The sequence below is a fragment of the Equus caballus genome, chromosome 26 (genome assembly GCF_041296265.1).
Source record: "Equus caballus isolate H_3958 breed thoroughbred chromosome 26, TB-T2T, whole genome shotgun sequence".
NCBI lineage: Eukaryota > Metazoa > Chordata > Mammalia > Perissodactyla > Equidae > Equus > Equus caballus.
Genome location: NC_091709.1, coordinates 14109821 through 14122442, shown reverse-complemented (window position 1 = coordinate 14122442; position 12622 = coordinate 14109821). Strand labels below are relative to the sequence as shown.

General features: G+C 33.1%; 1 long non-coding RNA gene across 6 annotated transcripts in view; it reads left to right on the top strand.

Moving 5' to 3' along the window:
• The window catches only part of LOC138920870 (uncharacterized), a 280466-nt gene extending 268896 nt beyond the window's left edge, over positions 1 to 11570 (top strand). For all 6 annotated transcript variants that reach the window (XR_011432802.1, XR_011432803.1, XR_011432804.1 and 3 more), the window contains one exon: positions 8093 to 11570. This is a non-coding gene — a long non-coding RNA (uncharacterized lncRNA). The remainder of the gene's footprint in view (positions 1 to 8092) is intronic.
• The last annotated feature ends 1052 nt before the right edge of the window (positions 11571 to 12622 follow it).

The window sequence follows — 12622 nt, the reverse complement described above, 5'->3', positions numbered from 1 at the left end:
TCTTTTGATCAAAACATTATGCACTCCACTGAGATTTAAGGGGAAGGAACATCATCTCTCAACCGAGGGTCTCCCAATTTTTAAAATCTTTCTTCGGTATTTGTTTTCTGTATGCTGGTACCCTTAAAAAATGGAAATGGCATGGATTCTTTACAATGTCATTTTAATAGAATTTATTTTTTAGAGCAATTTTAGGATCACAGCAATCTAGCAAGCAGAAGGTACAGAAATTTCCCATATACCCCTACACATGTATAACCTCCCGCTCCATCAATATCCCCACCAGAGTGGCATATTTGTTAGGAAAGATGAACCTACATTAACACATAATTATCACTCAAAGGCCAGAGTTTATGATAGGGTTCACTCTAAGTGTTGTACATTCTATGGGTTTGGAAAAATGCATAATGATGTGTATCCACCATTATAGTATCATACAGAATAGTTTCACTGCCCTAAAAATCCTCTGTACTCTGTCAATTCATTTCTCCTTCCCCCAAAACTCCTGGAAACCACTTATATTTTTACTTTCTTAATCGTTTTGCCTTTTCTAGAATGTTGTATAGTTGGAATTGTACAGTATGTAGTGTTTTCAGATTGGCTTCTTTCACTTAGTAATATGCATTCAAGGTTCCTCCATGCCTTTTCAAGGTTTGACAGCTCATTTCAATTTAGTGCTGAATAACATGCCACTGTCTTGATGTACCACAATTTATTTATGCATTCACCCATCTTGATTGCTTCCAAGTGTTAGCAATTATGAATAAAGCTGCTATAGACATCAGTGTGCAGGTTTTTGTAGGGACAAAAGTTTTCAACTCCTTGGGGAAAGTACCAAGGAGCAAGATAGGTGTATTGTATAACAAGGGTATGTTTAATTTTGTAAGAAACCACCAAAATGTCTTCCAAAGTAGTTATTCCATTTTGCATTCCCACTGTAAATTAATCAGAGTTCTGGTTGCTCCACATCCTCATCAGCACTTGGTGTTGTCAGTGTTCTGGATTTTGGCCATTCTAAGAGGTATGTAGTAGTATCTCATTATTGTTTTAATCTGCATTTCTCTGATGACATATGATGTAGAGCATCTTTTTATATGCTTATTTTCCATCTGTATGTCTTCTTTGGTGACATGTCTCTTAAGATCTTTGGACTATCTTTTAATCCAGTTGTTTGTTTTCTTATTTTGGGATTTTAACAGTATTTTTGTATATTTCAGATAACAGCCTTTGATTAGCTATGCCTTTTGTAGATATTTTCTCTCAGTCTGTGACTAGTTTTTTTTATTCTCTCCGTGTCTTTTATAGAGTAGAACTTTTAATACCAATGAAGTCTAGCTTAGTTATTATTCCTTCATGGATTGTGCCTTTGTTGTTATATCCAAAAAGTCATCACCATACCCAAGGACATCTAGATTTTCTCCTATGTTATCTTCTAAAAGGTTCATAGTTATCCAATTTACATTAGGTTTGTGATCCAATTTGTTAATTTTTGTGAAGGATATAGGTCTGCATTGAGATTCCTTTTTTTGCTTGTCCGGTTCTTCCAGCACCATTTGTTGAAAAGACTATCTTTGCTCTATCGTATTTCCTTTGCTCCTTTGTCCTTTGTTAGATTTATGGGAGTCTGTTTCCGGACTCTCTATTCTGTTCCATTGATCTATTTGTCTCTTCTTTCTCCAATAATCACACTGTCTTGATTACTACAGCTTTACACAGTAAGTCTTGGAGTCAAGCAGTGTCAGTCCTCCAATTTTGTTCTTCTCTTCAATATTGTCTTTGCAACTTCTGAAAGGCCTCAATTAGTGTGTGCGTGTGTGTGTGTCTGACAAAGAACAATTGTTCTCACTTATGCCCATACACATATAAGAATATTCATTAGGGCAAAACTTTGAATAACCTCGAAACAGAAACATTCCAATTATATGAGAATGGAAAATAAAATGTGGCATATTCTCACAACGGGATGCAACACAACATAGATAATGAATGAGACACAGATACAACTACACAAATCAATCTCACTGCAAAATGTCGTACACGAAAAGCAAACGACCAAAGAGTACACAAAGAATAACTCCATTTCTGTAAGATAAAAAGATGTAAAACTAAACTAGATTGTCTAGTAACACAAATGTATAGTTGTAAAATATAAAGGAAAGCAAGGACATTCTTATGACAGCTGTCAGGACCGTGGTTACAATGAGGCAAAGGAGAGAGCTAAGTTACCCGGGAGGAACACTTGATAAGGTGGTTTGACAAATCTTTTCTGTTGTGCTGGGAGGTAACTGCCTGCACCTTGAGGCTCTCCTTCATTAGACTGTGGCTTCTTGTTGACAGAGAATGTATACCAAACACTTCTGTGTTGATTGGATTTTCCTATATTGTTATTAGCTCTGAATTGCCTAAATTTGAGAAACTGAAAGGTAGGCTTTGGTGTTTAACAATTTTGTCTTCACTGAATTATGTAGCTGGGTACTCTGCCTCAGTTACTTTGGTATGTGTATTACATAAAAGTAGGGCCCTGGAGCATAGTGTAATAGATTATATCATACCTTATGTATGTATATACATATTCTCTGGATGTAACTGACATTTTAAAAATGTTGTCACTAGTATATATTTAGATATGTTTATTCTAAAATTTTCTTAATTAAAGAAAGCTCTCTCTCTCCTCTCCCTTCTTCCTCTTCTCAAAATGTATATTTCTAATCCTGCTCATATTAAAACTTTTCTGTTGTCCGATATTGGTCTTCTTTAAGTTGTGTCAAATCACAGACTACTCAACACTTGTTTTCTTTTCCTTTATTCCACTTCCATGTGTTTCAATTCTTATATCAGTTTTCAAAAATAAATTTGAGTTTCCCTTCCCTGTGTATACATGTAACACATTTTCTACTATTTTTGTATTGATTTCATAATTTTGATGGGGCATTTGAAAGGGGGATTTAAATTGCAGGCTGTTGAAAACAAAAACATCTTGAAAACTGTAGCCACAAACAATATAAATTTGTAACATCTGTCTTATTTAAAGGCTTAAAGCAGTTCATATCCTTTTACATTGTTAACCCTAGGCAAACTTCTCTATTAAAAATGAATAGTTTGAACCCGTAAGTAGAACTGGTTCAATCTAACTCCAGCTTTTTAAATAATTTTTTATGGCTTGATGACCCATAGAAAATGAGAATAGAACATATCACTACTGGGACATTTTAAGTGTTTATATTATATTGTAATGAAGTCTCTTTTGTAGATTTGCTAAAGAAGTTGAAATTGTGCTATGATACATTTATAGAAGAAGGAGAAAAAAAAGATTGGGGGTAACTAGTTTTTTTTGGAAGAGTCTCAACTTTATTTGAGCGTCGATAAATATTATTTCCAATAGTCTTTTCACTCTTTTTTCTTGTTCTTGACCCTTAGCTTTCTGTCCCCTAAACCAAGATACATTTTTTTCATTCTCTTGACTACTTATGCTCTAGACATTTGGCTAAGTTGGGGTCGCATGAACCATTAGTTTTTTGCTTTCTATCAATTTCTCATCTTCCAGATTTATTCTATCCTATGATCTTGAGAGAATAGCTAAGGTTCATAATTGGCCTAGGTACACATGATGTCAAAAGTAATCAGAACAGGACAGTCAGAAGGAATACAGAAAGCATGTGTCTTCAAGGTGCTTCAATATTTTCAAAGGGGAAATAGGTCAAAATTAGACAGGAATGAACATAGGAAAACAATTGACAAGCTAAATGAACATGAGACTGATTATGCAGTACACCTGGAACTTCCACAGGGTGTTTGAGATGTGAGATTAACTCATCCACGGAGCCAATGACTTTAGAAGTAAGCCAATTATATCATTCACTGAATGTGTTGATGACCCAAGAATTTTCTAAGCTCTTACACTAATGAAACTGCAGTACTATATTATAGTCTGTAACGAACTAGTTTCATTAGAAAAAATATTCAGAATTTGATTGCAGGGATGGAGAATAAGTTAGGTAAGATAATAAGACAATTTAAAATATATCTTTTCTTTTCTAATAATTCTATCTTTATTATTTAGGAGTCAGATATATAGAAATGTTAAACATTAAATTAATGTCATTCATAGACTGCAGAAACGTTACCCCAGTCTTTTCAATAAATAGGAAGCCAAATTAACCTAAACCGAGAGTATTTATTTAAAGGGAAGAAAAGAAGTTTCTTGGTTAACGGTAGAGTAAATAGAATCTCTAAACAATATTTGGCTGTTTAAATGGAATTAGTCAAGTGAATTGATAAGATAGAGATTATAAGCTTTTTATTAGGTGATCAGTAATTATTTGTTGAATGTTGAATATCTCTAATACCTACCATTTTTCAACTGTGACTTTTTATGACAACAGATTTAAGTAAATTTTCTCACTTCAATTGGAATTATTTCAACCATAATCCTCAAAGGCCCATATACTTGTAGAAAATAAATATTTCAAGCTTATTTCCTTTTTACCATTTTTTCATACCTCATGTTATTTTTTCCCCTCTTTTGAAGTTATTAACTCATTTTGAGCAATGACATTATCTTGTGCATTTTCACAAATCTCTGAATTTCTGTCTGATTTCTCTCTACATGATAGATATTCAATAAATATATCTGGGGCTAATAGATGAATGAATGGATAAACAAATAAAGGGTTGAGAAGCAAAATACTATTTACATTTTTTTTCCTGAGGAAGATTTGCCCTGAGCTAACATCTGTTGCCAATCTTCCTCTTTTTGCTTGAGGAAAATGCCCCTGCGCTAAGATCTGTGCCAATCTTCCTCTATTTTATGTGGGTCACTGCCACAACATGGCTGCCACTGATTGGTATAGGTCTGCACCTGGAAACTGAACCTTAAACCAAACTTAATCACCAGGCCATGGGGCAGGCCCCACTATTCACATTTTGTGCTCTGGGAAATGAAGCAATGTTATGATACCCATGACTGAATTCAATTGAACTCAATTCCACTTATATTTATCCAGGGCCTAATATACTTTTGGTACTAGATATAACTGCTATAGACACTCATGAAATTGATTTGTCATATGTAGTATTTAATAAAGTGAAACAGGTGAAGATAGGAAAAAAGTATCAACATGCATTCCACATAGGAATGATAAAAACTAATATTGAAAGCTTCTGGGTATTTATAGCTCTCCAAAATAAATATATTGAAAAATATTGAATAAATTATTGAAAACATTGAAAAATATTATGAGTTTTAGTTATAAATCACACACTTTGAATTTTTTCTAAATTGGTATTTAATAAACTACCTAAAGTGGTATTTCTACACAATAATTTAGGCTATCGTGGCACTGCATTTCTTTCAACTACAATTTTTCCATAATCTTCCTGAAAAATAACTATTGTTATATTTTATTCAGGCCTGCTCTGTCTGCATTTGAATGAAAATTTAACAAATTATAGTGAAAGAGGGATTTGACAAAGTGTAATAAGTGGAAATTGCCAATAATCTGTTTCTAATTTGTATTAGAAAAGAAAAATGAGCCAAGTCATTGAATGTTTTTAAAAATGAACTGCAGTTGGTGTGTGTTGGGGCTAGCAGGCTCAGACACGGAATCACATGAAGGTTAGTAATACATAATTAAGAGGCTGAAGAAAACCTTTATGGATTTGATAGGAAGATTTTCAAACACCGATGATAATGAAGCATATTGTTTCAGACGATTATTGCATTTTGGATCTGATATAAAATCCTGATTATGTAATGATTTTTTTGAGGAGAAGAAGGACAATGCCATTTACCAGAGTTTTCATATAACTCTCTATCAAACATTTCTAAGGCAGTCTTGCAATTATTATAAAGAATAGAAAAGTCTTATTTTCTCATGTTTTTATAGAAAAAACATCATGTAAATTAGAATAATTTTGGCTATGGCAACACATAGTGGAAATATTTAGCAGTTGTTTCTTGAACTATTCATTTCTTAGATGTAATTGATTTGTTCAAATTACAGGTTCAAAGTCATGGATTTTTTAGCATTATATTTCATTTATGTCAAATAACAATTTGTGTGCCATTTCTTCTTACTAAATAAATGATTTAGGATTTCACTTTACATTGTGATAAAGCCATTACAAAATCCTTAAACACAAACTAAAACCAAACAAATTACATGCATTATTTTTGCCCCCCTCAATTACAGTGATAGTTTCCCAGGGCATAATTTTCTTCTCTAAGTAATGTTTAATATTTTACATTAAAGCAGATGTGTCAGAGTAAAAAAGAAAAGAAAAGAAAGACATGGATTACTGCTCATGTAGGTTTAAATTCTATAATCTTCATATGTAAAATCCTTAAATATCATATATTCATATTTTGAATTATAATCAAATACAATGTTGGTGAATGTATTTACATGAGGCTATTAAACATCCTAAAAAATATCCCTTCTGTATACCAAGAACAAATTGTTCCTTGGAGCAAAGAAATGCTTTCCTGGAAAAAGACAAACTAAAGTGGTTGATATAGTATCCCTAAATCCTGAGCTCTAAATTTGTTGTAGCGTTTAGGTGAGCAACAAAGATTTTCACAGGCTCTTTCCCATCTAAATGGATTTACTCATGTTTAGCATCACACCGGCACTTTTATCCATTGGTTCTCACCACTAATGAAGTAGTAACTAGAAAGGCAGTCTGTGTTTGATGGGAAGCTATAAGTAACAACAACAAAAAAAAAGAGTAATTTCGATTTGAATTTGGTCTCTGCACATATTGCTAGCTTCATCTTTAGCTTCATGCTGTGCTCCAGCTGCACTGGCAATTCTGTTATTATCTGCCCCGTCCCACTGCTTCTTCTATCCCCAAACACACAATCGCTCACAAACACCTTTAATCTATATAATTCCTTCTCAACCTTCAGAAGACAAAGAATGTAAACCTCCCCACTACACCCATCCTAATTGGATAATTTCCTTCTTTTTTTTCCTTCTTTCCTCTTGAATCAATCATATATCACAATTTCAGTTAAATGTATTAGCATGTAAATATCCATCTATCAACTATTTATCTTTCATACATATAGAGATGTGTGTGTTTATGTTATCTAACTAATTATACAGCAATGTGTGTGTTTATATTTCCAGTATGATACAGAGAGAGAGAGAGGTCCCATTCTAACAATCAATCTTAATCATATTCTCAGTGCCTAGTACAGTGCCTTGACTAGAGGAGGGGCTCAGAAAATATTGTTGGATGAATGAATGTGGGTATCGCGTAAGTTTTGAAACAGCTCCCCTACTTACTAGCTGAAATACTTGGAACAATTACTTAAATTATCCTCATCGCAGTAATTCATAAAGTGAGAACAATAGGAGTATCAATTTATAGGGATTTTAGGAAGATTAAATAAGACCACAGAACTGCACAACCTTAAAGGACCCATTCACATGTATCTATGTAAATGAATGTTTCCTGGAGTTTTAAAATATGGTGATCATGAGACTAAATGAATTATACATAAAGTACTTAAAAAGCCACCTGGAACATAATAAACTTTCAATTATTCAGTTGTTTTTTATGTTGTTAGTGCTGTGGAGTTGATTCTGACTCCTAGCAACACTGTGCAGGAGCAGAACCCTGCCTGGTCTTTTTGCGCCATCATCTTACCTTGTGGCACTCTATCAGATAATGCTGCCCTGCTAGTCATAGGATTTTCATGGCCAAAAATGGGTGGCCAGGTCCTTCTTCCTAGTCTGTCTAAGTCTGGAAGCTCTGCTGAAACCTGTTTAACACGGGTGACATTGCTGGTATTTGAAATACCAGTGGCATAGCTTTCAGCATCACTGTTACCACAGTGTGACAAAGGACGTATGGGTGGTATGGTTCCCTGGCTGGAAATGAACCGTGGTGTCTGCCATGAGAGCACCGAATCTTAACCACTAGACCATGAGAGATTCGGTTATTATGATATATCATATTTAAAGACATATTGTCACATTTTACTTGATTATGCATATAATTTGCACATTGTTGATCCTATTGTTTAGTTTTTATTTGTGTAATATCAGAATGATTGTTAACCATCTCAATAAAATTTTTTTAACAGGATTTTCAGAATTGGAAGAAATCTTATGGGGTTCCTATTGTACCACCATACAAAGCAAGGATCTACTTGATCAATGGTGTGCCTCGAAAGTTGTGGTCCTGAATTTTGGGAATCAAGAAAGCTCACTAGGAAGAATGCTGACATGAATTTTAAAGATGGAAGAAGAGAAAATAGGAAGCAAAAAATATAAATGTCTCATTTGTGAGTTCATTTGAATTAAGATCTATTATGTTATCCAACTTCTACTTGTACATACTTGTGTTTCTTTAGTACAGCAGTGATAATATTAGAGCTGGTAGCAAAATATGTCATTGCCACTATTAGAACTGATTGTAAGTTGATTACAACTAGATTGGACATACATTCCAGTTTTCCATGAAAAGCTTATGTTAATGCCTATTTCCAAGTACAAATTACCAATAGCATTTCCTTTTATTCTCACAAGTGTCCTAGCTTGAATGACAAATTATATGGTTACCTTAATTGCAAAGGGGTTTTCACATGTTGTATAGCCACTTGGCCAAGAAGAGTTTTGGTTGCAAATTGCATAAACTCAACTTGAATTAGCTTAAGAAAAAGAAGATTTCTTGTCTCTTAGTTGAACCGCAGGAAACTAAGAAGCACAGCTGGTTTCAAGGACTAATCCATATTGTACTACTTTTTAATTTATGTGTTCCAAGTAGAAACGAATTCTGTTCTCAGTTTTTTTAACTTTTGTCAGAGCTCTTACAAATAATAACCAGGGCATTGTTTTACTCAATGTATAAGTATACCCATGCATTTTAAAAATTTTGGTTGTTTAATTCATTAAATGACATAACATCTAGACATTGTTGTCTAGAAAGCAAAAGCCATGTAAGTAACATAGTCATCATCCACATATTTTACCTAATTGTTAGATTATAATGACAATCCCTCCCAATTTCTCTCCTCTCTATGTATGTAATTGTACATATATATATATGTGCACATATGTATGCACACATACAAAGAGAATGATTATATAAGCACACAAAATAATTACAAAGTTTAACAGTATACTGATACACAAACTAGTCTCAAAAAATATGAAAGCACTGAAATACATGGTGGAATTAAGCCGAAAACAACAACAACAAAGCCAAATATAATTTGGAAATCCCTATAAATTTTGGAATTAAGCAGCAATTTCTTTAACAGCTTGACCATGCATTAAAAAAAATACTAATGAAAATTAGAGAACCTTTTGCAATAAATTGTAATGAAAAATGATACATCATTAGTATGTAGAGTTCTGCTTCAGATGCAGAAACCCACCATATTGTGTCTATTCTAACAAGGAGAACAAATGCAAATAATCTACAAAGTCATAACTTATTTGAACCCACCAGAGAGTTGAGGCCACCATACCACTAAGAGCATTGAATTCCAGAGTGTCCATACCTCTGAAGAGAGATAAAACACACAAACTTTTCTAGTTTTTCAGACTATGGGAGAAAGAGGCAGTTAACATAACAGCATATTATATACATATATAATATTGGCATCATACTATATACAGTCATAAATATGTTTTGGTCAATGACAGACCACATATATGACAGTGGTCCCATAAGATCAGTACCATGTAGCCTAGGTGTGTAGAACTCTATACCATCTAGGTTTGTGTAAATATATTCTATAATGTTTACACAACAACAAAGTTGCCTGACGATGCATTTCTCAGAACACATCCCTGTCACTAAGGGAGGTGACTGTATGTGCACCTTGACTACTATGTGTTTGTATGTGTAAACGGTAGTGGGTACATATAAACAGCAGTACTAAGCTGCTAAGCTAAGGGGGAAAGAAAGACACAGCATCATGTTGTATAATCCTTCCCATCTTTTGATACAGTCTACGAAACGGTCACTACTAAATTTCTTAGTAGGATAAATTACCTCCTTAAACTTAGTATTTTTGGCCATAAATCATTTCAATCTACCCGAATTAAATCAGGAGGAAAATAAACATATCAAGTATTATTGTTACTATTTTAACAAAAATCATTAGGGACATTTTAGCCTTATTATTCAGAAATATGAAGTAAAACATAAAAGCAACTATAGGACAGAAGGTGACAAAATGGCATTTCACAGGAAATATGATTATTTACCTTGTAAAACAAATATATTCAATGAAATATAAAACATTCAGTAAATTCAGTAGATACAAAACAAACCAAAAAGTTGTATAGTTTTTCCATATGCATAGGTAGGAAAAAAATTATAACTTCTCTATATTAATTTGTTAAAAAGATAAAAAACATCTTATTCATTATAACAATAATATATGAAATAAAATTAATATCATGTGTAGAGCACATATGAACATTTCCTGAGAAACAAAATGATATAAATATTTGTATACTAAATCTTATAGGGATGTCAATTTTCCATGAACTAGTTAACAGATTTAAAGACATTTCAATTGAATTCTCTGTTATACATTATTAATACTGTATTATAACACATATTATTATTCTAAGTTTTATTTGAAAGCATGAAATGTAGAACTGAGATGAACTGTTGGGGAAAAGAAAAGACAATGTGATAATTTTAATACTGGATATTAAAATAAAAGGAAAAACTTAGCAATCAATATGGGAGTGGTAGCATGAGATTTGAGACAAATCAAAGGTTCAGGAAAAATTAGGCAAAAATAAAACCCTTAACCTAATATGCTTAAGTACAGGTACCTGTGCCATTAGTTTCCTATCCTTCATCAATGAAAGACTTGGATAATCCATCCTGGCACTCTCTGCTACAAAGTCTTAACATGAACTCCAATTGCTCTCATCATATTGCATATTCACAGTCGTTGCGTTTTGATCAAAATTGGCTCTCAAGATAAAGCCCATTAGCATTTCCTGTTCTAATTTAATAAGTATAGTGATTTAATGAAATAAATACTCTAAATTAAGACTGAATAAAGACTCCTGGGAAATTAATTAATCATTTTGGGAAAAATATAATTCTGTCATTTCAAGTTTTACACAAGAGTGATATCAACGTAGCTATAATACCTAAAGTTTACAATTCTTACCTTATAAAAGAGAAAATCAATTGGTGATTATTTACCTAAAATTTGTGCAGGAACTTCCAATTCTTAGGGGAACAATTAATTTTTTTAAAGTCTTTTTTATCTAATAATTGGTTTGAATATCTGTTTTCAGCAATATTGTTTTAAAATGGTAACAAATATTGAGGTAACAGAACTTTAAAATAATGAGAAATGGCTTTGACCTAAAATAGAAGGAGCTAGAATGAATCAGTGGAACTGAAAGTTTTCTTTTTAAAAAAGGGTAAATTAGAGAAGTTTGTTAGGTAAAAAAGACAAAAATGCAAATTATCAGAGTATCAAAAATATTTCTACTTTACTAGAAATCATAGAAATGAAATTGAAAAATGTACCAATCACATTTATAATAATCAAAAGAAAATAAATGGTATGAACTTTATGACAAGTGGTTTATTATTGTGTTTCATAAACTATAAAATTATCTGTATGTTTATATACTCATTTCATATAAGAGAACATTGTAAAATATATATTTATTAAAATATATTTGTTATATATGTTTATCTATCTATATATGAAATATATTTTAAAAACACACACATAATGACTGATAAAAATGAGAAAGCAAAGTTTGGAAGAGGGCAATAACGCTTCTGGTTTTTTAAAACAAGTCCACAATTGCTTATCTAGAACCCTTGAGGTATCTTCAGAGTTTAGCATTTTTCACTGTTTAAAGGTAATGCAGTGTATTCACTGCATATTGTGTGACACTCTTGGCAGGGTCTTCGTGTGCAGCAGTGCACTCTAATCAAAAATATCAATATGAGGGGCTGGCCCAGGCCCAGTGGCTTAGTGGTTAAGCTCATATGCTGTGTGTCAGCGGTTCAGGGTTCATGGGTTTGGATCCTGGGCGTGGACCTATGCACTGCTCTTCAAGCCCTGCTGTACTGGCATCCCACATACAAAATAGAGGAAGATTGGCACAGATGTTAGCACAGTGACAATCTTCCTCAAGCAAAAAGAGAAAGATTGGCAACAGATGCTAGCTCAGGGCCAATCTTCCTCACCAAAAAAAAATCCCACCAATATGATATTCACCACAAGGACTATAGACTAAACAATATAATATCTTCCCATCATTCACATCAAGTGTGGCTGACAAATGCGATTGCTACAAACATAAGAAAAACACTTCTGTGAATAAGGGATTTGGATCTGTACTTGAGCAAGCTCAGAAAAAGAATCTATTCTCTTCCAACTGACCCTCTACATGCCACAGGCCTTTCTCTCCAGTGTGAGAGAATTTATTAGTTGTCTTGGCATCCCATTTGAACAAGAGACAGATTACAACTTTACAACATCAGAAGTATCATCATCAATCATTTCATGCACTAGAAGCTTTTGTATTCAAAAAGGCTTTGTAGTGTTATAGCGGCTAAAATGTGTACTGTCCTTTGGTTTAGAAGAGAATATTGAGTTAGGAATTTATGC